Consider the following 26,776-nt stretch of genomic DNA (forward strand, 5'->3'; position numbering starts at 1 on the left):
TAGTGTGATGCAATTCAAAGTGATCAAGACCATTAGGACCCGAAACTGATGGGTTTGAATCCCAGCACCATCACTTAGTGTGTGATTTTAGCAAAATTACCTAATTTATCTAAGCCTTAATATATTCATCTGTAAATTTCTGAATAACGAAAGCTATTTCACTAGCATCTTGTGATGACTAAAAGATATAATACATAAGAATGTAGCTCATATATTAGTAGATATTAAATACTTTTTTCTCCATCTTCTGTACTACTCATTTCCTGTCCTAACTCATTAGAAAGTAGTAAAATGAGGTCAGAATTGAGGTAATATGATTAGTAAGGAAATGGTCATGTCTCTAGTGTTGGCACACCTATGTAGCAACCTGAAAAATTGCTTTTATATAGGAGGGAAAATTCTTTTCTTTTTAATGTTTGTTTATTTTTGAGAGAAAGAGCATGAGCAGGTGAGGGGCAGAGAGAGAGGAAGACACATAATCCGAAGCAGGCTCCAGGCTCTGAGCTGTCAGTGCACTGTGAGATCAGTATGAACTGTGAGATCATGACCTGAGCGAAGTCAGGTGCTCAACCGACTGAGCCATCCAGATGCCCCTAGGAGGGAAAATTCTTGAGAAATGTAGACACCACCGCAAGAGAAGAATTACTTACATGTTTTCCTTTCCATTTCTGAAGTGTCAAAATAAAATAAACACAAAACATTGAGGAGTTGAGGGGACACGTGGCACATGGATAATCTTTACAACTTGATGCTGTTGCTTATCATCTTGGAGCCTCTCTGGTGAAAGAAATAGAAGACAAAAAAATGTAGAAAGGGTATTGAATGGATCAACCTGTGGTATTTGCCACAAAAATACAAGTCTGCAAAAGGTAGGAATAATATGTCATGGGAATTCATGGAAGAAAATAACTTTTGGCTATCATGAACAGGAGAGACTTAACCTCATATCATTTGAAATGATAGTTGCAGGATTTTGATGAGTAGAAATTGTCAGATTTGGAGTATTTTCAGTGAATCAAACAAAAAAATATGAATTGACACAGAAGTATGAGAGATTTTTTAAATAAAAACTTCTGCTCTTTTTTAATTTTTTAAATGTTTTATTTATTTTTGAAAGAGAGAGAGAGTGGAGGGGGGAGGGACAGAGAGAGAGGGAGACACAGAATCTGAAGTAGGCTCCAGGCTTTGAGCTGTCAGTACAGAGCCCGATGTGGGGCTTGAACCCATGAACTATGAGATTATAACCTGAGCTGAAGTCGGATGCTTAACCAACTGAACCACCCAGGTACCCCTGAAAGATTTTTTTTAACAGAAAAGTGAGTAACCTAATGTATTTCAGTTGCAAACTAGACCCAGGGTAGGATCAGGAGATACACTACAAAAGTAGCTTGGTACCTAATTAACAAATGAGCCTATGTGAGGTTTTCCATTTCCTATGAAGTTAACATATTTGAAGATGCATGCACTATATTAGCTGCTTTACATATGTTTCTGTTTAATTCCCAAATCAATACTAAAAAGAAAGCATCATCTCATTTTATGGAAAAGGAAACTACTGCCAAATTGAACTTGGATGACTTAAGGTTATACAATTTATCAGCAGAGAGACATTGAAAAGTTTTGACCAGGGAGGTTACATGATGGGGAGTACAAATTCCTATAGTTATTTGATATTGGCTAATTAAAATTCTTCACTGAATTTTACACAAAATGTAAAATTAGAAGCTATTGATTACTGCAGACACAGAAGCATCATTCTTCATGTAGCAGATGATAATGTCTTAGTACCTTTCCTTATGGAAGCAAGAGTGACCAACCTAGCATTTCACTTCCTCCCTCTTTACAGCATATCATTGAAGGTGTTTTTGTCCTTTCTGGTATATTAAACAAGTTATCTAGGCAATTATTTCAGGATTTTTATCTAAGTTTTCTTTGAGGAATACATTAATCCATCTATTCTCCCTCAATGACTTAGTTTGGATTAATTTTTCAATGTCATTTGAAGACAGCCAAGCCTTGAGGAAATTTGAAACATGACAAAAGCATGTGGTTAAGCAAACAACAACATATGCAAATATATGATTCTAGTGGAGAAGAAGGACTTAGTTGAGTGGCTAGGGAGATATCATTCTCTGTGGTTGTTCTTACTGAAATCACCAGTGATCTCCAAATGGGTAAATTCAAAAACAACCTTCAACTTTCATCCCATCTTATCACTTGGCAGTATCTGCTATAACTTATAGAAGTTACTTCTTTTTTTTTACAACCACTTTATTGAGGTAAAATTCACATGTAAAAAGCTGTAAATATTTAAAGTATGTATACAACTTGGTATCTTTGGACATAAGTATACATCTGTGAAACTGTCACCAAAATCCATGCCATAAACATACCTGTCACTTCCAAAAGTTTTATCTTGCCCTCTTCATTATTTCTTGGTAATAAGAACACTTAACATAAGATCTACCGTCTTAGCAAATTTTAAAATATACAGTACTGTGTTATTAATATAGGTGTTGGGCTCCTGGGTGGCTCAGTCGGTTAAGCATCTGACTTCAGCTCGGGTCAGGATCTCATGGTTTGTGAATTCAAGCCCCACATCGGGCTCTGTGCTGACAGCTCGGAGCCTAGAGCCTGCTTCGGATTCTGTGTCTCCCTCTCCCTCGGCCCCTCCCCCACTCATGCTCTGTCTGTCTCTCTCAAAAATAAATAAACATAAAAAAAATAAAAAAATAAATAGGCGTTATGCTGTTCAATATGTCTTTAGGATGCATTCATCTCCCATAACTGAAACTTTGTACCCTTTGACTGATACCTCTCTGTTTTCCCGTCCCCCTAAGCCCTGGCAATCACCATTCTACTCTCTGTTTATAAGAGTTTGACTATCTTAGATTCTTCATATAAAAAGGATCATGTAGTAGTTATCCTTTTGTGACTGGCTTTTTCCATTAAGGTAATATCCTACAGGTCTATTCATGTTGTTGTGAATGGCGGAATTTCCTTCTTTTTAAGGCTGAAAAAATAGTATTCCAGTGTGTGTGTGTGTGTGTGTGTGTGTGTGTGTGTGTGTGTGTGTGTGTATACACACACACACACACACACACACACACACACACATATTCTTTATCCATTTGGGTGGTTTTTGATCTTGGTTTTGTGCATAGTGCTGCAGTGAACATAGGCATGCAGTTATATTTTCAAGATTATAATTTTAATTCCTTTGGATAGGTACCCAGAAATGAGATTGATGAACTATATGGTAGTTCTGTTTTTAATTTTTTAGGTACTCTTCATGCAGTTTCCATAGTGGCTACAACAGTTTATTTTCCCACTGCAGTGCACTAGGGTTCCCTTTTCTCCACATCCTTGACAAATTTGTTATCTGTTGTCTTATTGATAATAGCCATTCTAACAGATGTGAAATGGTATTATTTTGGTTTTAATTTGCATTTTCCTGATGATTCATAATGTTGAGTACTTTTTAATATACCTGTAGACTCTGTATGCCTTATTTGGAGGAGCATCTATTCAGATGCCCAGGGTTTTTTGTTTGTTTGTTTGTTTTTGTTTGTTTGTTTTGTTTGCTTTTGCTGTTATATATTTTGGATATTAAACCTTTATCAGATATATGACTTGCAAATATTTTCTCCCATTCCATCGGTTGCCTTTTCATTCTCTTTATTGTTTTCTTGCTATGAAAGATTTTTAGTTTGATATAGTCCCACTTGCCTATTTTTGCTTTTGCTGCCTGCACTTTTGATGTCTTATCCAAGAATTACTGCTAAAACCAATGTCAAAAAGATTTTTCCTTATGTTTCCCTCTAGAAGTTTTAGTGTTTCAGGTCTTATGCTTAGGTCTTTAATCCAGTTTTAGCAAATTTTTGTGTATGGTATAAGATAAAGGTTCAATTTCGTTCTTTTACATGTGTATATTCAGTTTTCCCAACACCATTTATAGAAGAGGCTGTATTTTCCCTGTTGTGTATTCTTGGCACCTTTCTCAAAGATCAAGTGACACTTATATGTGGATTTTATTTTGGGGCTCTCTATTCTGTTCCATTGGTCTATATGTCTGTTTTTATGCCAGTACCATACGATTTTGATTATTGTACCTTTGTAATATATTTCAAAATTAAGAAGCATGATACCTCCATCCTTGTTCTTCTTGCACAGAATTGCTTTGGCTCTATAGGACCTTTTGTTGTGCCATATAAATTTCAGGATTGTTTTTCTATTTTTGTGAAAAATGACTTTGGGATTTTGATAGGGATTGCACTGAAATCTGCAGATTGTTTTGGGTAGTATGGACATTTGAATGATATTAACTCTTCCAATCCATAACACAAAATGTCTTTGTGGTTATTTGTGTCTGTTTTTTCTGTAATCAGTATTTTATGGTTTTCAGTGTACATGTCCTCTACCTTCTTGGTTAAATTTATTTCTAAATATTTTGGGTTTTTTTATCCTATTGTCAATGGGATTGTTGTTAGAATTTTCTTTTCAGATAGCACGTTTTTGGTACATAGAAAAATGTAGTTTTTATATGCTGATTTTGTATACTGCAACTTTGCTGAATTCACTTTTTTAGTTCTAATGAGGGTTTGTGTGTGTGTGTGTGTGTGTGTGTGTGTGTGTGTGTGTGTGTAATCTTTAGGATTTTCTACATATAAGATCATGTTATCTGCAAACAGAAATAATTTTACTTCTTCCTCTCTCATTTGGATTCCTTGCATTTCTTTGTCTTGCCTGATTGTCTGGCTAGGACTTCTAGTACTATGTTGAATAAAAATGATGAGAGCAGGCATCCTTGCCTTGGTCCAGATCTTGAAGGAAAAGCCTTCAATTTTTCATCATTGAGTATGATACTAGCTGTGGGCTTTCTGTATGTGGTCTTTATTGTGTTGAGGTAAGTTCCTTCTATACCTATTTTGTTGAGGGTGTTGAATTTGTGAAATGCTTTTTCTGCATTTGTTGAGATTATTATGGAATTTTTATCCCTCATTCTTCTAATACAGTATATCACATTGATTCAGTGACATATGTTGAACCATCCTTGCATACCAGGGATTAACCCCACTTGGTCCATCTGTATCATCCTTGTAATGTACTGTTGATTTGGTAGGCTAAGAATTTGTTGAAGAATTTTCCATCCATATTTATGAGAGAAATTGGCCTGTAGTTTTCTTTTCTTATGGTATCTTTATTGGCTTTGATATCAGGGTGATGCCAGCCTCATAAAATGAGTTTGGAAATGTTTCTTTCTTCTTCTATTTTTGGATGAGTTTAAGAAGGATCAGTAGTATTTTTTTAATGTTTGGTGGAATTAACTTGTGAAGTCATTTGGTCCTGGACTTTTTCTTTGATAGAATATTTTTTATTTCAGATTCAATTTCCTTATTTGTTATTCATCAATTCATGCTATTTTTTCTTGATTCAGTCTTATTCCATTGTGTGTTTCTAGGAATTTATCCATTTATTTTACATTTCCAATTTATTGGTATATAATTACTCATAATAATCTCTTATGATCCTGTTCATTTCTGTGGCGTCTTTTTTTCTTGATTACTCTAACTAAAGACTTTGTTGATCTTTTCAAAAAAACCCAACTCGTTGGTTTATAGTTTTTTATTATTTCTTTTTACTAACTTTGAGCTTAGTTTGTTCTTCCCCGTTAATTCCTTGAGGAGCAAAGTTAAATTATTTAATTAAGAACTTTCTTATTTTTTAATATAGACATTTCCTGACATAAAATTCCCTCTTTATACTGCTTTGCTATATTCTGTAAATTTTTGTGTGGTATGTTTTTATTTTCATGTGTCTTAAGATAGTTTCTAACTTCCCTTTTGATTTATTTTTTGATCCAATGGTTGTTCAAGAGTACATTGTTTAATTTCCATGCATTTGTGAGTTTTCTCATTTTCCTTTTGTTATTGTAGTTTTATTTCATTGTGATTGGAAAAGATACTTGGAATGATTTTAGTCTCCTTAAATTTGTTGAGATTCATTTTGTGACTTGGGATGTAATCTGTCTTGGAGAATGTTCTGCATGCACTCGAGAAGAATGTGTATTCTGCTGTTGAGCGAAACATTCTGTATGTGTCTGTCCATTCCATTTATTCTAGTGTTGTTCAAATGAACTTTTGCCTTATTGATTTTCTCCATTATTGATGGTGGAGTAATAAAGTCTATTACTATTGTATTGTTGTTTATTTCTCTTTTAATCAGTCAGCATTTGCTTCATGTACTAGGTGCTCCAGTGTTGAGTGCATGTATATTTATAATCGTTATTTTTTTTTGGTGAAATTGACTCTTTTTGATAATATTGCTAAACATTTTGTCTTTCAAGACAATTTTGGACTAAAAATCTGTTTTGTGTGGCTTAAGTATAGCCAACTGTTTTCCTTTGGTTACCATTTGAATGGATTATATTTGTCCATCCTTTCACTTTACTCCATGTGTATCTTTAAATCTAAACTGAGTCTCTTATGGACAGCATTCATTTGAAAATTTTTTTCATCCATTCAGCCACTTGACGTCTTTTGATTGGTGAGTAATTTGATTGATTTGAAGTAATTTATTGATAGAAAAGGACTTACCATTGCCATTGTGTTGTTTTCTGTCTGTTTTGTAATTCTTTTGTTTTCCTCTCTTGCTGTCTTCCTTTGTGATTTGATGGAGTTTTTTGGTAGTAATATACTTGATTCTTTTCTCTTAATCTTTTTTAATCTACTGTAGGTTTTTTCTTCATGGTTGCCAAGAGGCTTGCACAAAACTTCTTATAATTATAACAGTATGCTACAAACTGATAACAACCTAACTTCAATCATATACAAAAGCTTTACAGTTTTATCCTTTCACACTTTATGTTATTGATGTCAGAATTTACTCCTTTTTATATTGTACGTCTTCAATCAAATTTTTGTGGTTCTACTTATTCTTAATACTTTTAGCTTCAGAAACTCTTTCTTAAAACTCTCTTTGATTAGTTTCTACAACAACACTTTCCTGATTTTCTGACTTATAAGTGTTATATATTTTATATAATTTGTTAAGTTGTTTAATATTTTGGATAGTACTTGGGAGGCAATAGGTGTGGCAAAAGCAAGGGAGTAGAAGAGTGATAAAAATCAAGTACTTTTAACCTTTAACCTGATCTAAAGATTCTTCACAGTCTGGCCTCTGTCTACATTTTCAGCTTCATCTCTAAACCAGATTAACCTGCCATTCCAAATTTCTCAACCAAGAGCCACTTAGCAATCACATCCTCAATAAAATCTTCCTAGAGTCTCTCTAGAAATTGTTATTCAACTTACTGGCCTCTCACAGCTCTTATTTGTATTTACAGTTGAACGTATTGTATTTATGTGCAATTATGTATAAAAAAATATCTGCCCCACTCTCATCATGTCATGAGCTTCTGAAAAGCAAGGAATATGTCTAGTTATTGTGTACCCAGTAACTACTGATAAAAATAAGGTTTAAAAAAAATCAGCAAATGCATATTTAATAAACAAATGAAAGTTCAATGAATTAATACTCCCTGGGCTTCTTACTATTTTCCACAAAAGAACTATAATAATTCTTTTCCTCCTTAAAACTTCAAAATTGTTATATCGAACTAAGAAAACGAATTACAGAAATATTTTTATAAACAAAAAGTATATGCACAAAGTAGACCAATTTGAATGTTATGAGTCCACAGTTCTTCTGATGTTACGAATAGCCACACCCATGTATACAGGCACGTGCACAGAGACACAAATGAAACTAAATGCTAATTCTTACATTTCCCAATGTACAGAAAAGTATCAGTTTTGATGATTTGGTAGCCCTGCAACTGAATGCTATCAAAGAAGAGGTATTAACTTTGTTCAACATAGCTTTTTTTTTAATAAGATGGTTTATATTTATTTTTTAATTTGAGCGAGAGAGAGAATCTAAAACAGGCCCCATGGCTGAGATCATGACCTGAGCTGAAATCAAGAGTTGGACACTCAACCAACTGAGCCACCCAGATGCCTTCATTCAACATAGCTTTTTGAATTGTCTTAGGCTACATCATTATTGTTCTCTTAGATTAGTTGGGAGTGGTACACTTGTTGAATTGCTGAGAGCTCTGGCTTTTTATTATCTTTCTGTATATGAACTAAGCAATGGTTTTGGCATCATGCAAACTGTTAAGTTTTATAAATAAGCAATGCTTTTGACATCCTGCTAATTGTTACATTTTATAAATGAGATGCACAGCTGGAATGTGACTTGACCTCTGCTTCTGGCAAACTTTCAGATGCCTCTACTCCAAGTAACATAAAGGAAGTTTTTAGTTTTTTTTTAAGGAAGTTTTAATCTAAAAAGTTAAGGAAGACAAAGGATAAGATTACTAAGATATTTTAAAATATGCGTCAAATTTTTCATCATTCATTGATTTTGCAGATGTCGCCTCGGTACTATTGCTCATGTTGCTGATGAAGCCATGCTATATAAAGCACAGCTCTATCAAATTCGAGAGAGTTAGTAGAAAGATATTCTTTGTCAGAAGTTTAATTGACAAGTACATATTCCGTGAAAACTGATAACCTCCAGAATGTCATGCTGCTTTTGTAGGGTCTCAAAGAGACACCATTATCAGGAAGGAAAACAAGAGTTCTTGTGATTTATTTTTGGTTGCTCTAAAGAATTATACAAATGCAGTAAAACTCTGAGAATTCTGCACATATTTATTGCTTCGTGTTTGAAGAGCTCTCACCAGAGACACCTTAGCGTAGATGTAAAACAACCCTCTGAATGAATGAGAGAAACTAGAAAGAGCTGTACTAAGTACATGCATATGTAAGACACAAATCTTCAGATTTTTCCCCCAAATATTGACAGTACTGATAACAATTGATACAGAGTCTACAGAACTCTAAAAATAATCCATGTACAAGGCAATGGGACTGAAGGCAAGGTGATAGTAAAGAGTCAAACCCTCTGTTTAGCATAGCAAGCTTGCATATTTTTTATGTGTCGAGAGAAAATCTGGAAGATTCTGTATTTGCGACATTCTGCCAGAACCACACCAGGAAGGCTGCTCACAGAGTAAGGTAACTCCAGAAGCAGAAGAATCCGCAGAACAGGAGGAATGGTGGAAGATGACAGATTAGACCTAAATGTCATCCCAGACCTCTACTTGATGCACAGGAGACCTGCAATCCTCTCGTGCCAAATAGTGGCTTTTAGACTCCTCTACCACCACCCTTTCTTCAGCCCCCTATTCCCTATCCCTGCCTCTCTCTAACTATGCTTTCCCCTGTTTATGTATCACACAGACATACCATCGAGCCGCTAGGCTAAACCAATCCAATCAGGAAAGGAGTCTAAAGCAAAGTATTTAAGTAGGCATTTACTCTCAGGGCTGTGTATGTACCTCCTTAAATTTTGATCACTAGGAACCTTACCTGTCCAATCTTAGCTCCAGATGTGAGGGAAGAGTATAATGGGGTATCTTAGTTCAGGATGCTATAACAAAGTACCATGGACTGGATGGCTTACAAACAACAGAAATTTATTTCTCGCAGTTCTTGGAAGCTAGGAAGTCTCAGATCAAAGTATTCACAGATGTGGTGCTAGTGTGTTTGTTTCCTGGTTTATGGATGGCTGTGTCCTCTCTTCTAATCCTCCCAGGGGAGGAAGGGAAGAGAGAGCTCTCTGGGCCCTCCTTTTTAAGGGATTAGTGATCCCGTTCATGAGGGTTTTACCCTGGTCACCTAGTGGCTTCCCAAAGGTCCACCTCCTAATAGTATCACATTGTGGATTAGGTGTCAACATAATGAATTTGTGGGAGACATAAACATTCAGTCTGTGGCATAAGGTACCTTTAGAATCCTCTCTGTATGCACTGCAGGAGTTTGACTAGCGTCAACAACTTATTGAAATTTATAGAACCTTATTGCTAGATTTATAAAGTTATATATTGGTTCTTGTTGCCTTTCTGTCTTCAGCTTTGGCCTAAAATTCTAGGGAGCAGGAAAAATATCCTTTAACTTCTTGTTACCCATAGAACAACAAAGAGAGTTTACGTGGAGTTTTTCACTGTTATAAACAGTTCAATGAGTTGTCTTATACATGTACTATTTTACTTCATTTAAATTATATCTGCATAATAAATTCCAGCAATGGGATTACTAGTCAGATGTTATAAACATTTTTGGGACATGTTGCTTACGGCCAAGGTTCTTTTGAAAAGAATTTTACCAACTGTCACTGTAAATTTGTATGGTTGTGTTCACTTCTCCACAACCTGATGTACATATAAGTATTTTAATTGCTAATCCAATTGGCATAAGATGATTAGATTTTATTCTCAGCTCTTGAATATTTTTACCTCGTTGTGTCAATTGTTTTAGTTTTTGGCTTATTTTTATAGGACAGTTTTTTTTTATCTGGTTTCTGAGTTTGGATTATTTAAATTCATAGAAGAATGCTAGTATTTTAGTAAATTACCTAATTTTAACTAGGCTCTTTGTTATTATTTTGTCTCTTCTTTTTTTTCTTTGACATCACCATTATAGTGCTCTTTCTTTTCAAAATATCTTCTGATTCCCCCCCCCCCAACCCATTTATGCTGGGTTTGGTAAGTTGTATAAAGAAATAAAACTGGAAAATTAACTTATTTATTAATTTAAAAAACTTCATATTGACCAGTATCTCCATCATGCCAACATTTAAGATCATAAAGTTTTAATGTATATAAGATAATAAAAGAATATTAGCTAATATGAAGTTAAATGTTTTTGTATTTTATAAATTCCCTAAAATGAGATTTAATATTAATTAGTATTTCAATCAAAATCTATGCTTAATATTAACAAACTACAGACTTTAGTAAATTTAGGAAAAATTTAATATTGAATGTGAAAAATTTAATTCAAACTTACTGGACCTCTTTTCAAGGATTTTGCACTGATAATTATAGTTGTGTGTGTGTGATAATTTCAATTTTTAACTTTAACATTCTGCTTTTTTACATTTCTATATGGATATTTTAATTTGTTTTTGAGCAGTAGAAATACTTCACCCCAACTTTGGGAAGTAGTAATTATGAGCAAGTCTAAATCTTAGAATCTGATAGACAAAAGTAAAATAGATAGACATGAGTAAATATTTCAATAACATTGGTTTCCTAGAATTATGAACCACTTTACCATGATTTATACTTGTATGCAGAGAATTGGATGCATTGCTTACTGCCCGTCTCTAAGAGAAATATGTAATAAGATGGTCACATACCATCAAAGATGCAATTAGATACTTGGGAATATAATAATATGTTGTTTTAGAATAATTATTTAATAGCACTTCATAAAATGATGGGTTGTATTTTTACATTCTTTAAATTTAAGAGGTAAATTTTAAGTAATGAGTTTGAGAGTTGATACTGGTACACTTGGTTAAAATCAATATTATAAATTTGTTACTATTAATGTTACTAGTTTTATATCTTGAAGGCAATGGAACAAACCAAAAATGAAGTGGCTAAGTCTTACAGATTTGACTAGCAGTAGTATTTATGTTTTGTAAGTTTTGCATGACCATGTGAATACTAACTCCAGTTAATCAAATTTTAAATTTATTTTGAATGATGCTAAATATGACCAAGTCAAAAGTCCGTGTACTCATGGAACATGTCAAGCAAAACAATTAATTTTTTAACTGAAAGTGATGTCCATTGATTTCCTAACTGATCTAGACAAGCAGTAGAAAGATTGCCAATGAGTAACCCAAAGGCTTAAAATAAGTTACATTTATACAATCCTTATATCTTCCAAAGTATGTACAAGTACATTATTTTCTTTGATTCTCTTATCAACTCTAATGAATTAGGAAAGACCAAAATTATTAGTTTCATTTTTTTCCCATGAGATGTTGACCCCAGCTGACATAGCCAGCAATCTTATGGTATTCTACCCTTAGTCCCACAAAGAATGACATGTAGTATGCTACTAACTTATTCCATATTAACTGTTAACAATTTGATGTCCCATGCCTACTAGAAAAGGGCTTCCACATAACCCCTCAAATCTCAAAATATTTGTGATTGCCTTTCAGTTATTGGTAAGCACTAGTTTTGCTCCCCAGGTAGAATAAATTTTGTCATAATATTGTAGAATAAATATGTCATATTGTCATATGACCATTCTCACGAGTGTCATAATGAAACTTGCTCGCAATTCTCTAATTGATTCTCTAATTGTCTGGTAGATATTGATAAATGTTAAGTACAAAAAGAACTAGCCAAATATCCTTATTTAGTTAGTATGCATTTCATAACACAGCTATTACAGTTTATATTCATACACACACACACATCTTTTCTTCTTCTTTGACTTCTAAACCTGTTTCACTTAAAAGTAGCTATGGGGGAGCACCTGGGTGGCTCATTTGTTTGAGCTTCAGTCTCGGTTTCAGCTCACTTAATGATCTCCTGGTTCGTGAAATCGAGACTCCCCACTGACAGCACAGGACCTGCTTGTGATTCTCTCTGTCCCTCTCTCTCTGCCCCTCCCCTGCTTGCTCTTTTTCTCTCTCTCAAAATAAATAAACTTGAAAAAAGTGGCTATCGGTAGCAGAGGAAGAGCTACAGCTGCATCAGTACATCAAAGTCAGCGTGTATTTTGGCCGAAAAAGTTTCAAGAGAATAAAAAAGAAATCATTTGTTTCTTTCTTTTTTTCTTTCTTTTTTTTAAGGATGAGCTAAGAAGAGCCAGTGAGATTAAAGTAGACTGTGAGCCTTTGGCGGACTTCTCACAAGAACAGGAACTTGAGGAGGCAGAGTGGTGATGAAAACCGATCATTTGATCTATCACAATATGGTGAGCATTCTCAGATTCAAATCATGAAGAAAAATAAGTTGTAAGTTAGGGAAAATATGAAGAAAACAATGTGGCAAATCAAGGGAACTAAAAGCAGAAGTGGGAGTGGGGGGATGAAAGTCGTGAGTACTGTTTCCAGAAAAAGCCACCACCATTGACTAATTGGTTCACTAGTGGCCAGGAGTGTTTAAAGGGGAGGGGAGAATAGGTCTAAGAACCTGCTGGAAGAAGATAAGGTAGAAACTTAGAAATGTTGCTAACAAAACACTTGAATAAGTGAACATGAATCAAAGAAAAAGTGAATTAAGAGAAATGCTTCTAGAAAATGAAAAATGGACATTAAATACTATACTGAAAGAAAACCTGCAAAATTTCAGATTTAGCAAAGAATTTTAATAATCATCAAGACTTGGAAAATTCAATTTTTCATTTTTATTATTTGGAGGGATTATAATTATCTCTAATAGAATGACAAATCATTTTTAGCTCTTATCTCTCCATGTTTCTGAGGCTATTTGACATAATAGTCAAAGTAAAGTATCATTTTAATCACAGTCACTGCTTATCTTGTTCAGGCTGCTTACTGCCCAGTGTGAAGGGGCCATTCATAGATTACCCATGCAGGACACAATCTGCACAACCCTTATACATGCCTCTGATTCTAAGTGTAAATAAGAAATCAAACTACATAATAAATGGTGGGATCCTGGGAAGAGCAAAGGATTAAGAGCCATAACTTCCTTGTTCAGGTTATATACTCCTACCTGGATGACATTCTTCAAATCAGTCAACCTCTCTGAATTACAGTGTGCTTATTAGCAAAACAATGATAATAATATTTACTTTCCAAACCTTATACAGTTGTCTGAGTTCATCAAAAAATGTTTCATAAAACATCAAGTTTTATAGAAATGCATATTATTATTTAGGATAGTAATGTAATCATAAGATAACTCTGTTGCCGTGTATATGAATTTTAATAGTTATTAGGAGACAGCCTGGCATACTGTATCATGTCAGCCACAGTTCCAAAGCTAGAAGTAGTTGTTTAATAAATGAACTATTTCGTGTGTGTGTGTGTGTGAAATGGATACCCAAAATGTTACCATCTGTGAAAAATACTTTTAAGTTTAAATTTTTTTTTCAATATATGAAATTTATTGTCAAATTGGTTTTCATACAACACCAGTGCTCATCCCAAAAGGTGCCCTCCTCAATACCCATCACCCACCCTCCCCTCCCTCCCACCCCCCATCAGCCCTCAGTTTGTTCTCAATTTTTAAGAGTCTCTTATGCTTTGGCTCTCTCCCACTCTAACCTCTTTTTTTCTCCTTCCCCTCCCCCATGGGTTTCTGTTAAGTTTAAATTTTTTTTAATGAGAGAGAGACAGACAGACAGAGCCTGAGTGGGGGAGGGGCAGAGAGGGAGACACAGAATCTGAAGGAGGCTCCAGGCTCTGAGGTGTCACCGCAGAGCTGGATGCGGGGCTCGAACTCATGAACAACGAGATCATGACCTGAGCCAAAGTCAGATGCTTAAACAACTGAGTCACCCAGACTCCCCATAAATACTTTTAAGTTTGTACTAATTTATAATTCTATATATTAGAAATCCTGGTGGTCCCCATTCTCCTTACTATTCTTTTTAAAAGGCTTTTATTTTCCCAGTGCATTGATTCACAGTTATGATAGAGAGTATCAACAATTTATAAGCTGTAGTGGATTGCCAGTTTGAGTTTCAGAGAAGTAACATAGAGAGCAGAGGTGTTCTGTTGCAAAAGCCTCTTGCCATGCAGTCTATTTTCCAGATGGTGGAATGCTCTAGGAATCTCAGCCCTCTTCCCTTCTTTATCCACATTCATATTGTCTCAACTGTTCCCATGGCTGAAAAATTTTTCAATGTTTTCCGATTATAGTCCCAGTCCTGAATTTCCCATGACCTCTAGACTTAGCTATCACATGACTGCACCATCTTTGTGTGTCCAACCTACATCTCCAGATGACCAGATCAACCTCTCAGTCTACCTAATTTGTTTCTCCCCAAATTTTCCCTATTTTTCTTATAGTGCTACTAAACCCTTGGTTGCTTAAGTCAAAAATATGGATGTCATTCTTGACCCCTCCTTTTCCTTCTCATCCTCATCTAGTCCATCAGCAAAAGTCCTATTGATTCTACTGTAATATATATACTTTATCATGTCCTGTAAAATGCTATATGATCAGATCCCTGGCCATTATTTTAAGCTCACTCATCTATGTAAAACAGGCCTTTTTACTTGTTACTCTTCATAGCTCAAAGCCCTCTTGGAAATTATATTTCTACATATGTGTTTATTTATTGTCTGTCTCCCCTGTTAGGAAAGGACTTGTCCAGTTTTATTCACAGATCCATACCTACAATGCTGCCTATCACAATACTTGTGAATGAATGAATTCATAACCATAGTATGAATCCATCAGTAGAAACAGGCTGGGAATCCATGGGAATCAGACTAATAGCTACACATGATCATCAGCGTGCTAGATGTTCTTCCATAAATGCATTCTTTGTTAACGAAATACATTCTTGGCATTCCTTTTGAATACAGAGAGCCAAAAATATCGTATTGATTCAAAGAAATAATTCTACCTATTTTCAACTCAAGTTAATTCTGTAAGAATGGAAGCTCTAAAAACTAATAAAGGGAAAGTCATTTTTGTTTTTGTTTGAACTCTTCATCTCTCAAACTTCCTTCCCTACATCCTGAATGTTTATACTTAGGAATTCATTTCATCTTTCCTCCCATAGTCAAACATGATGTTCAGACTTGATGATGGCGATCATAAGAAGTAATATTATCCCAAATCCTTTCAAATTGTGCAATAGCTAAGGCACATAAAAATGTGCCATGGTGGTAAATCTGTTTTTCTACTCTTCAAATGTCGTATTTGCCCTAACAACTTTTCAGACAATACCCTTAATCGATTAACTTTGCAGTGTCATTTACATATCTCTTACCAGAAAAGTAATGTCTGCTTCAGATCCTAAAATTGCATTTGATATCTTTAAATGATCCCAGATAATAACCCTCAGAGTTCTCTGGACCTGACTGATAATGAATTTTATAGTCCACTATAGTGTTCATTTGCTCGGGCTTGCAATAAATTAACTACCAGGAGATGTATGAAATGTGCTGTTGTAAAATCTCTGGTTTTTCTCTCTTGAATTTATTTGAATAATTACTGAAGTATGTCTCTTTTTTTTCAGGTCAAATTTAAACTTCTAATCATGGAGTTTATACCTCCTCCCATATTCTATATGTTGGTTGAAGTTACCTTCTTTTATCTACTCTCTCAAGCCAGAAGATTCATTTCTTAATGCCCAGCTTTCCTTCATTTCATATATCAGCTGGGTTACCAAATCCTCTCAGTTCTGCTTACAAAATATCTCTGGCACCTACTCCTTTTTTGTCTTGAACTGTGACCTCTTTGAAAGATTGACCCATTCTAGCCTCACAGAGATGTATTGACCTGGTTTCTGACTGTACCACACCTTCCCCATAAAACCAGAGTTAGCTCAGGGTCATGTCCCAAAGCCTTCTCCCTGCAAGGCAGTAAGATTTGGCAATGGTGGGTTGCAGAGATTCTACTTTGAGGTAGGAGATTCTACAAAAAGAGTGTTAAAAGGTGGTATCAGACAGGTAGGGCTTCAGATCCTGTCTCTGCCTCTACCAGTGGTATCATCTTGGGCAAGTTCACCTCTCTGGAACTTAATTTAACCATATGTGACTTTGAGATAGTAGTGCACACTTCATAGGGTTGTTGTGAAAACTACATAAGATCGTGTTACTTAAAGATATTTCCTGACGTGTGTTGGATGCTCACTGGATGCTAGTTCTCTTACTGCATTTTCCTGCCACTCTGGGCACCATCGTATGTTGCCCACAACACACTTGCAGAAACCCTGCATTGTTTCCTAGGCCTCTTGTACTGATCTCTTTTGAGTAGCAAGGATTTCCTTTTTTTCTCAACAAAGATAATGGGACCTAATGAGACCCTATTCTGTCTCAGGGAACCTGTTTCATTCTATGCTTCTGAAAATCCTCATTCTAGAATAGCTGGGAACTATTTCCCTTCATGCTGTCTTCTTGTTTTGATATATACATCAATGACTCTTTTTAGATGAGAAACAAAAGTACAGATTTTTTAGCCTTCTCTATCCTACTCTTGCACATTTTTCCAAACTCAGTTCTGACCCTCACTCTTTTTCACTGTTTGGCTTTCTCATAAAGTTCATCTTTTTTCATTCCTTTGTGCCCACATGACCAGTCTCTCCGATTAGAATGCCCGTCCTCACTTGCTGCTTATATGTTTGGCTAATGCCTGATAGTTTCTGCTAAAGTCCTTTAGAAAACTTTGTCAGCCATGGCCTCATCTCAGTCAATTTTTCCCAGCTTAGTATTCCCCTTGAACTTTCGTATGTCTCTGTAAGTATGCATCTTGTCATATTCGTGCTGTTTACGTACGATTTGTCTTCCCCACTATCAAATAAACTGCTTGAAGAGAGGTAGTACCACAGCACCTACAATATGCTTAAAAGTCCATAAATAATCACTGGCTAATGGAAGGTGTTATTATCATTTTTCCTATTGCCCTTACCTATTTAAAAATTTATTTCCAAGATTTTATTTGTCAAACTGTACTACCATTTTGTACTCTATGTCATAAACAAATATGATTTTTATGTAAATCTATTTTCATGTACTCCTGAACATCAAGATTTAAAAATCTAGATAAATACTTTAGTATGTGTGCTTTTCTCATTTGTATGAAAATAACATTCTGCAATTGAGACTTTAAGCTGAAATATTTCAAAACATTTTTCAAACAAAATATCAAATCTTTAGAAAAATTAATTCTATTTTAGTCAATTTATTAGATAAAGAAATTGGAAAACAATGGAGCATAATTTCATCAGCCTTCAAAATAAGCATTCTCCTTTTTCTTCCCAAATTTATTTTATATTACAAAATGGTGCACCAAAGTATATTTACCGTGATAGCCCTGAGAGAAACTCCTTACTTGAAAAAGGATGAGGAGATATGGGAATAACCAGCGTCCAGCTATTATACACATTTAACCTCAAGACAGCCAGGCCGTAAGAAATCACACTCATCCAGAATCTGTATCCTTCTCTCCTGAGATAACTTAATGAAATTCTATGGTTCTCTGCATGGAGTCTTCACCACTAAGGGGAAGGTCAGAGAGAGCAGAGCATTTGAACATGTAGCCAGTAAGCCTACTCTATGGTAGATCTAGACCAGATCTAGAAGGCTTGAAGATTTCGCTAATTTTATCTGGGGAGGGGGAGGGTAATTGTACTGTCTCTTTCCATATATGTACTGTCTCTTTCCGTATATGTGATATATTATTTACATTATTTTAAGATCTTTTCATAAATTTTGTCCCATCTCTTGAGAAATTTGGAAGGTAATCTATATCTCTACAGTCTTTGGTCTTGTGTGAGAATTTTCAAGTACCTACTCTGTAAAATAGCTGACTGTGGGGAACTTGTACTTCTTGACAGAACGTGAGTGGAGAGTGTCATTCAAGTTTGATTAGTTAAGCATTAAAAAATATTAGTCTCATGCCTGGGGAAAGATAAGGACATCTTTAGCCCCTTTTCATTACTTTAAAAGGAATTTTCTAACAAATTCAGTTTAAATACAATGTCTGTAACAATGGGGAATGGAAAATTGAAACCTATAGATAATCCAAAATTTTATTTTAAAGAGCACATTAAACCTTTGTCCCCAATGAGTTTCTTAACACTTAACATTGCTCGGAGTTGAGAATTAATTTGTGTGGATTCTGCCTCTTTATTTGACACCTTACCCACAGAGGAGGTGTTGATCAATAGTAAATTAGGCACTCAATACAGAGTAGCCAGAAAAGATTGAAATCAGAAACAAAAGGACTTGAATCAATGACAAAATTCATATCTAGCCCTTGAAAATTTAAAATAAAATAAATCTTCAATTTGGGTTTATTGTAACAATGGACATTCTAAGAACTAAATGCAAAACATTTTGAGTGTGTGAATTTTCTGGAAAGGATCATCTCTTATCATTAATATCTTTGATCCAACTTTCTGGATCAAAGAGTAAAATAACTATTTCATATTGTCTCGAGTCCATTCCTTCCTATACAACAAAACAGAGAAAAAGAAAATGTGTTTTTTTTTTCAAGTGCTTTTTATCAACAGAAAATCATTTGTAGATGTGGTCCCATTTCAAAGGTAGATAAGTAATAGTTTTTATTTGTGGTGCCAAGCCAGCATGCAAACAAACAAACAAACAAACAAACAAACAAAAAACCAATAAGAACTGTCCTGAGGCTATGTTTGGTTCTCCCGTTCCTTTGAAAAGACTGACCACCCAGCCAGCCAGTACAGTCCAGCAAACCCAGCAGCAACCACTGACAACTTCCTCCACAGGCTCACCAGCACTTCCTTCTGCCTATTGCACGACTTCGGTTTTGTCTCCAAACTCCAATAATTTGGTTGTGTGACTTCATGAGAATTATACACTAATTTCTAAAGGGGTATTCATTTTTTATTTACAATCATTTGAGGATAAGTAACATTCTTTATTTGTATGTAACATGCAGAATCTGAAAGCCAGCACTGAAATGATCAAACGAAGCCTAAGTAATTTGTTGGATATGCCTAAACAAATAGGCAGGCACCTGGGTGGCTCAGTCACTTAAGTATCCAACTCTTGATTTCTGCTCAGGATACGTACGATCCTCTGGATCATGAAATAGAGGCTGTGTGGGGCTCTGCACTAGCAGCACAGAACTTGCTTGGGATTCTCTCTCTCCCTCTTGATCTGCCCCTCCCCTGCCTGCTCTCTATCTCTCTCTCTCTCAAAATAAGCATTAAAAAAATTGTTTAACCCCCAAGTTATCATTAGTCTAATATAGATGATGGTATTCCTCTAATTTAAGCAAAACTTAACTTTTAGTCTTATTTGCAAAATAAATGGAGTCATATTATAAATATAAACATGAATTTTTTATTTTGAAAATAACTTGGCAGAGCATATAAAAAAATTCTACCTGAGCATTTAAATATTTAATGTAGACATAATTTTTGTAGTGTATTTGTTACCCTATAATATAATTCTAGAGGGATTGTAATCCCCTTGAAGTGATGTGTAAAACTGTATGTCCTTGCATATATTATTTTTGGAGAAAAGATAAAATAGCTTGCCTCATAACCATGGCATAGAGTAAAATCTATTTATTATGTGTTAATTCTTCTCTCTCTCTCTCTCTCTCTCTCTCTCTCTCTCTCTCTCTGTGTGTGTGTGTGTGTGTGTGTGTGTGTGTGTGTGTTTAAATACTAAAATATGCCCATGTGTATGGACTCACTGAAGTGTATGAAGAATAGCAAAGAGTACACCAACATATGCACATAGATATATTTTCAGAACAGCAGGACTCTTCTTGGTCATAACATAAATGATATGTGTTATAATGGTACAATTTTGTTATTCACTAGCTCATTTTATTATGCTCTGGTTTGTCATCATAAATATATTAATTTCTCATGATTTGTCTTGGGTATGGAAAATTTTTCTTTATCGAGAAACCAAATACCTTGAAACTAATAGAAGCACAATAGATTTGAGAGGATCTATTTAATGAAAACACAGTAAAGTGATACCTCACTAAATTTTGGTTGCTTTATTTTTTTAAATACAAAAAAATATTTTGGATTTTTAACAAGTGACCATGCAGTAGAGAGCTGGAAAGGTGAGCACCGGTGTTATATTGCCACCTATGTCTTGAATTAGGAGACTGATGGATTTGCTCCAGACAATTCAGGTTGTGTAAAAAAGTTTTTGGGTAAAAACTGGTGTCACTTCACAAAAATGCTTTTCCCTGGTTGTTTTTCTAATCAATGTTTATGGCACATTTGAAGTAGAAATGGATTTTAAATAAGTATTATGTATACATTTGAGATACAGTTTCATAAAACAAAGACTGTGTCCTATTCAGTACAGCATTCTCTGTGTCTGACATTCAATCAATAATTGAATGAAGAAACAATCAATCCATTGGACAGTATATACAGTAAATCCATAGTTATCCTGCTGTTTCCTGCAAGTTGTTGGCACATTGTGTGACCTCAGGAATAACTCTTTAGATGTTCTTATATATATGAGAGGAATTTTCTGTTATGATGGATAAGCATGATACAGAAAAGTGATAACCTAGTTGTGGTGCACAAACATTTTGACCTATAAAGTATAATAGTGATAAAAATATTAGTAGCTAAGTTTTATAGGGTCCTTGTCCCTTAAAGGATATTAAGAAAAATTATATAAACAAGACAAGAGAGAATGCTTTTAATATCTAACAGGCACACGCCAAATTATTTAATAATCTAGAGAATATGCTTTGTTAAATTCACTGTTGCTGAGGAAAAGTCCAGACTTAGTTACATGTTACTTTGCAGATATTTTTCTAACACAGAAATAATTTCTGTCCAGGAACAAAATAAACCCAACTGTCATAGATTATTACTCCATAGAACATTAATCAGTATTAAATCTTACCTAGATCTTGTACTAATAATGTTTCAAAATGACTATAAATACCCAGATCCTCAAAATGCTATGGGTCAGCCTTGCCATCTGATTGGCTTATCCATTAATTAGCACACTGAATAAAATCTTTGACAAATGTTTAGCATATATTTGTAAATGAGTCATGTTGTTAACTTTTTGAAAATTATACTTACACTATGTAGGGATTATTGTATTCTTCATAACCACGTGAGCAACGTACTAAAATCATCTCCTTGTACTGTTGTTATTATTAACAGTGATTGGTACTACTGTCATCCCTATGAGGAAACTGAGAATTAGCGAGACTAAGTGACTTGCCCACGGTCACACAGTCAGTAAGGATTACAGACTGTAATGTCATAAACCTGTCCTCTTTTTTTTAATGTTTATTTATTTATTTTGAGAGAGAGAGAGAGAGAGAGAGAGTGTGTGTGTGTGTGTGTGTGTGTGTGTGTGTGTGTGTGGGACTTGATATCTGAGATCATGACCTGAGCCAAAATCAAGAGTCAGCCACTTAACTGACTGAGCCACTCAGGTGCCCCCTCAAGGCAAAAACTTTTGTGTCTTTTGCGGAATCAAGGCAAATCTTTTTCAGATCACCCCAGGGTTTCACATTTGAATTATCAAGAATTGATATTATAGCAAAATAATGATATTTGAAAGTTATATTTGAGATCTTTGAAAATTTTATCAAGAGTCCCAGGAATAAAAAGCCTTTGAATGTTGGATGAATACAGAAAATATTTGCAAAGTTTTATTTTCTTTGCTGTTTTGTTTTTGTCTTCAAACTGGCAAACTTCAGACTTGTGTGACAGGGTTTAAGTGTCTTGAAATCACCATTCTCTTACCTGAACATTCTTCTTTAGGATGTGAGAGTCTGAATCAACAACACCTTTTCTTTAGGTGATAAGAAAAGGCCATGTATGAGAGATTTTTGCATCTTTAGACTTTTTTAGTTGCAAAGATAACAGTTTATCTTTGTCTGCAGTGTTCTTTATCCTGGCTGTAAACTGTTTGGAAAATTGCCATTGTTTCCATTGATAAACTCTGCTTCTTTGAGAGTTATATTTAGATCAAAGCATATAGAGTGAACAGGGCTCTGCCTCTCTTAAGTGTCTAGAATGTTCCCAAACTGGAACAAGGAAAAAATAAAAATAAAAGCCTTAACTGTTTGCCCTGAGCCTACTACATCAAAACACCCTAATCTACCTGTTGAAATAAAAGTATATTTCTTGGCCTCCTTCCTGACCTACTGGATCAGAACCTCTGAGCTGGGATCAAGAAGATAGTATTTCAACAAACAATGCAGATAACCCCTGCACTCTATAAAGCATTAAAAATAAATCCTCTGTATATTGTTATACAGCTTGCACTTATACACAGATTCTTATCTTTTTACTCGGAAAAAAAAAAACCTACTTACATTTAAAAAATTTTTTCTTAATGTTTATTTATTTAGAGAGAGACAGAGTGCAAATGGGGGAGGGGCAGAGAAAGAGGGAGACACAGAATCTGAAGCAGGTTCCAGGCTCTGAGCTGTTGTCGCGGGGCTCAAACTCACAAGTGGTGAGATCATGACCTGAGCCAAAGTCAGATGCTCAACCAACTGAGCCACCCAGGCACCCCTACTTACATTTTAAGTAAGTAGCTTAGGAATCAGAGTTCACATGCTAAATTCTGATGAAAGGAAAGTTATTTTGTTCCATTTTTGAAAAATATATAGATTGGCTGCTAAACTCAGGAGGATATTTTGTTTTATATATGGCAAGTAACTACTTAGTAGGATGAATATCCTAACTCTTACAAATTAGCTAATCATGTTCCTAATTCAGTGATTTTATTTCTGGGACAGAGATGGTGTATTTGGATGTAAAACCCAAAGTAGGAGTCCTCTAATCAGTAAACTCCATGTGATACATGATTGAATTCCTAAATTAGAACTGTAAGATGTTGTGTGTGAGTGTGTGTAAACAGATGTATACATATACATACACACATAAGGTAAGCATAATACTTATGTGTATGTATACACATATGCGTGCATGAGCACACACACACACACACACACACACATACACACACAAATACATTGGTACTCTACCACATAAGCAGATACAGTGCTTTCCCTAGTTAAAGAATCTATCTCTGCCAAATTTATACAGTTATGCAATATTTGATATCTATTTCAAATAGTTTAGAAGTCAATAGACCACACATATAAAGCAATTAGCAATGTTTTGGCTATTTTTCAATTTTCTGTTCTTCCTTTCAGAACTGATTCAAAAAGACTATCGTTTCCCAGTTCTTAAGTTGAAACCAAATTCCTTCCTACCATGAACTTCATCTATGACTAGATCATACATTCTCCTAAAGAGAGATCCAAATTAGAAGTAAATTGAACCATTAGTGGGACCCATTTGATTCCCCATGAATTAGTCTTTCCCAGAGCACTTGTTACCTAGTCTGTATTCTCTGGGAATGAACCTTCTAATGCAAATGAGAAACATTCCTCAGGGCACTTTCAGACCTTTGCGTTAGTTGTAGCATGCCAGTGCGAAGGATCCTAGCTTGATAATTTTATGGGCACAAGCACTAAACCCAAACCAACACCTTTACTGCTTGTTCTGATTATTCTCCAGGATTCTAGCCAGCAGAAAAGTAAATATCATTGATTTCCCCTTACTATCAGCAAAGCAGGTCAACACCTATTTTATTGTCTGTGGGTCGATATACTGCCCCTTTGGTCAGATGGGTTCCATACTAGCGCTTAGCTTCTTTTGGAAGTCTGTGGTTCTGTGCAACCAACTCGTAACTTTAGGAAGAACGCAGTAATTCCATTATTACCACAGAAAACTAAGATTCTGAATTAACTCAATTTCCTCATAAAAGTACTGTTAGCAAAAAGATTGTCTCTCCCATTGACGTGATTGTTTTTAATACGGGGAAGACCATTTCCTCTTTTAGTTTTTATTTTTTGTGCTGAGTTACACAACAGTGTGTCCTAGTAAATAATAATTCTCCGAAGATTTTATTTGTTTTCCATATTGAGGCATATAACTATTTGGAAACATTTTGGTATCCACAAGTGGTTTGTTTTGTTCATAAGAACGAGTGATTTGCGTTGGATAATAGAAATATTCAGTAAATGCTGAATTAAGGTGAAGCTACAGAATTCTTAATACTTTAAATTTAACCTGTTTGCAACTTATTTTTTTTTTTTTTTTTTTTTTTTTTAAATATGGAACGCTTTCACGAATTTGCGTGTCATCCTTGCGCAGGGGCCATGCTAATCTTCTCTGTATCGTTCCAATTTTAGTATATGTGCTGCCGAAGCGAGCACTGTTTGCAACTTATTAAGGACTGATATTTATCGATATGTTAATATAGTCCATCGAATTATTATTCCAAGCTATATTTGCAATGCCCCCATCTCTGAGAAGCTGACAGCACTGTACGCAAGTAATTTGCGATCCTTTTGTGACTCCAGTATTTCCTCATTCCTATCCTTAGCTCTGTAATTATAAATTAATGATGATGACTTTTAACTTTGAATTATTAATACAGTATCATTACAACAAAATGATACTTTGTAGATTATAGGGAAAGCATTTCATACAATTAAAATCAATGCATTAAGTAGCACCTTTTGATGCTATTTTTATGCTATCTCATTCTTTTATTTCAAGTATAATTAACATACAGTGTTATATTACTTTCAGTGTACAATATAGTGATTCAGCAATTCTATATATTTCTCTTAAACCCCTTTATCTGCTTCACCCATTCCCCACCTACCTTCCCTCTGGCAACTACCAGTTTTTCCTCTGTATTTAAGAGTCATTTTTTTTCTTGTCTCTTTTTTCCCCTTGTTTTTTTTTTTTCCTTAAATTTCACAGATGAGTGAAATCATATTGTATTTGTCTTTCTCTGACCAATTTATTTCACTTAGCATTATACCCTCTAGGTCCATGCATGTTGTCTCAAATGATAAGATTTTATTCTTTTTTTATGCCTGAGTAATATTTCTGTAGGTATGTATATGTGTGTATGTATGTATACATACATTTCTTTATTTATTCATCTAATGATGGACACCTGGCTTGCTTCCATACCTTTGCTATTGTAAATATTGCTGTAATAAACATGGGGTGCATGTATCTTTTTGAATTAGTGTTTTTGTGTTCTTTGGGTAAATAGTAAGGGAATTACTGAATCAGATGGCAGTTCTATTTTCAATTTTTTGAGGAACCTCCTTGCTGTTTTCCACAGTGGCTGCACCGGTTTGCATTCCTACCAATAGTGCATGAGGGTTCCTTTTTCTCCACATCCTCACCAACACTTGATATTTCTTATGTTTTTTATTTTGGCCTTTTTTTTTTAGTTGCAATATCAGGAATCCAATCAAACTATCCCCTGTTAATGAAGTATTTGTTAATAAAAAGAATTTGACTCACATAACTAAATAGGCCATGAGTTTAAAGTCACACACAATGTCACAAGGGCTTAGTGTTTCTCCATATTCTCAGCTCTGCTTTCCTCTGATAGCTTCATTATCAAGCCTTCATTATCTTTATAGAAATAGGGACAACAACTCCAAGCTTTATATTTTACTAGCCTAGCAATACCAACAGAACAGAAAACCTTTTTTCCAATAGGTCCAGCAAAACTCCTGATATTGAGCATCATTGCAATATTTTGATTAGCCAACCTGAGGCATGTTCACAGTGTAAAAGCTAAGAGTACGTGGCCAACCTCTCCTGAATCACAGGGGAAAGGAGTAAAGAGGAATGGTTCCCTAAGGGAAATCAGTTGTTCTTCCTGGGAATGAAGATAATGAATTCTTCATAGGGAAAAACAAGAAGTATTCTCCGTAATCTCTAGAAATAGATCCAGGGGAGACACTTGACAGGAGAGGGCATGGAAGCTCTGTAGCCTTGTGCTATGTATCCAGCTGACTGTTCCCGAGTCACAGTCTCCTGATAGTAAACCAATGATCTAAAATATGGCTACCCACACCTTTCTGCAGGAGAATTTCTTCATGATGAAAGGAAGAACCCAGATTCACCGTATGCTGTACTCATTGAAAGGCACTTTACTGATGGAAATATTGGGGCATCTGGGTGGCACAGTCGGTTGGGCATCTGACTCTTGATCCCAGCTCAGGTCATGATCTCACAGTTCATGAGTTCAAGCCCCGCATTGGGCTCTGTGCTGATGTCATGGAGCCTACTTGGAATTCTGTCTCTCCCTCTCTCTGCCTTTCCCCTGCTTGTGCTTTCTCTCGCTCTCTCTTTCTCTCTTTCAAAATAAA

General features: G+C 35.1%; 1 protein-coding gene and 1 non-coding gene across 3 annotated transcripts in view; one reads left to right on the forward strand and one right to left on the reverse strand.

The window, feature by feature from the left end:
- HTR1F (5-hydroxytryptamine receptor 1F) overlaps positions 1–26,776 on the forward strand; it is a 152,517-nt gene that overhangs the window by 15,665 nt on the left and 110,076 nt on the right. Inside the window, exons 1-2 of one of the 2 annotated variants that reach the window (XM_045036769.1) lie at positions 478–869; positions 12,727–12,851. The gene's annotated coding sequence lies outside the window, so the exon portion shown is untranslated. Of the gene's footprint in view, positions 1–477; positions 870–12,726; positions 12,852–26,776 lie in introns of those variants that run through there. The other variant, XM_045036770.1, reaches the window with a different exon arrangement.
- LOC123380214 lies at positions 24,698–24,805 on the reverse strand. Its single transcript, XR_006585754.1, has one exon. It is a non-coding gene; the product is annotated as a U6 spliceosomal RNA (small nuclear RNA).

This window comes from Felis catus, chromosome C2, assembly GCF_018350175.1.
Source record: "Felis catus isolate Fca126 chromosome C2, F.catus_Fca126_mat1.0, whole genome shotgun sequence".
Lineage (NCBI taxonomy): Eukaryota > Metazoa > Chordata > Mammalia > Carnivora > Felidae > Felis > Felis catus.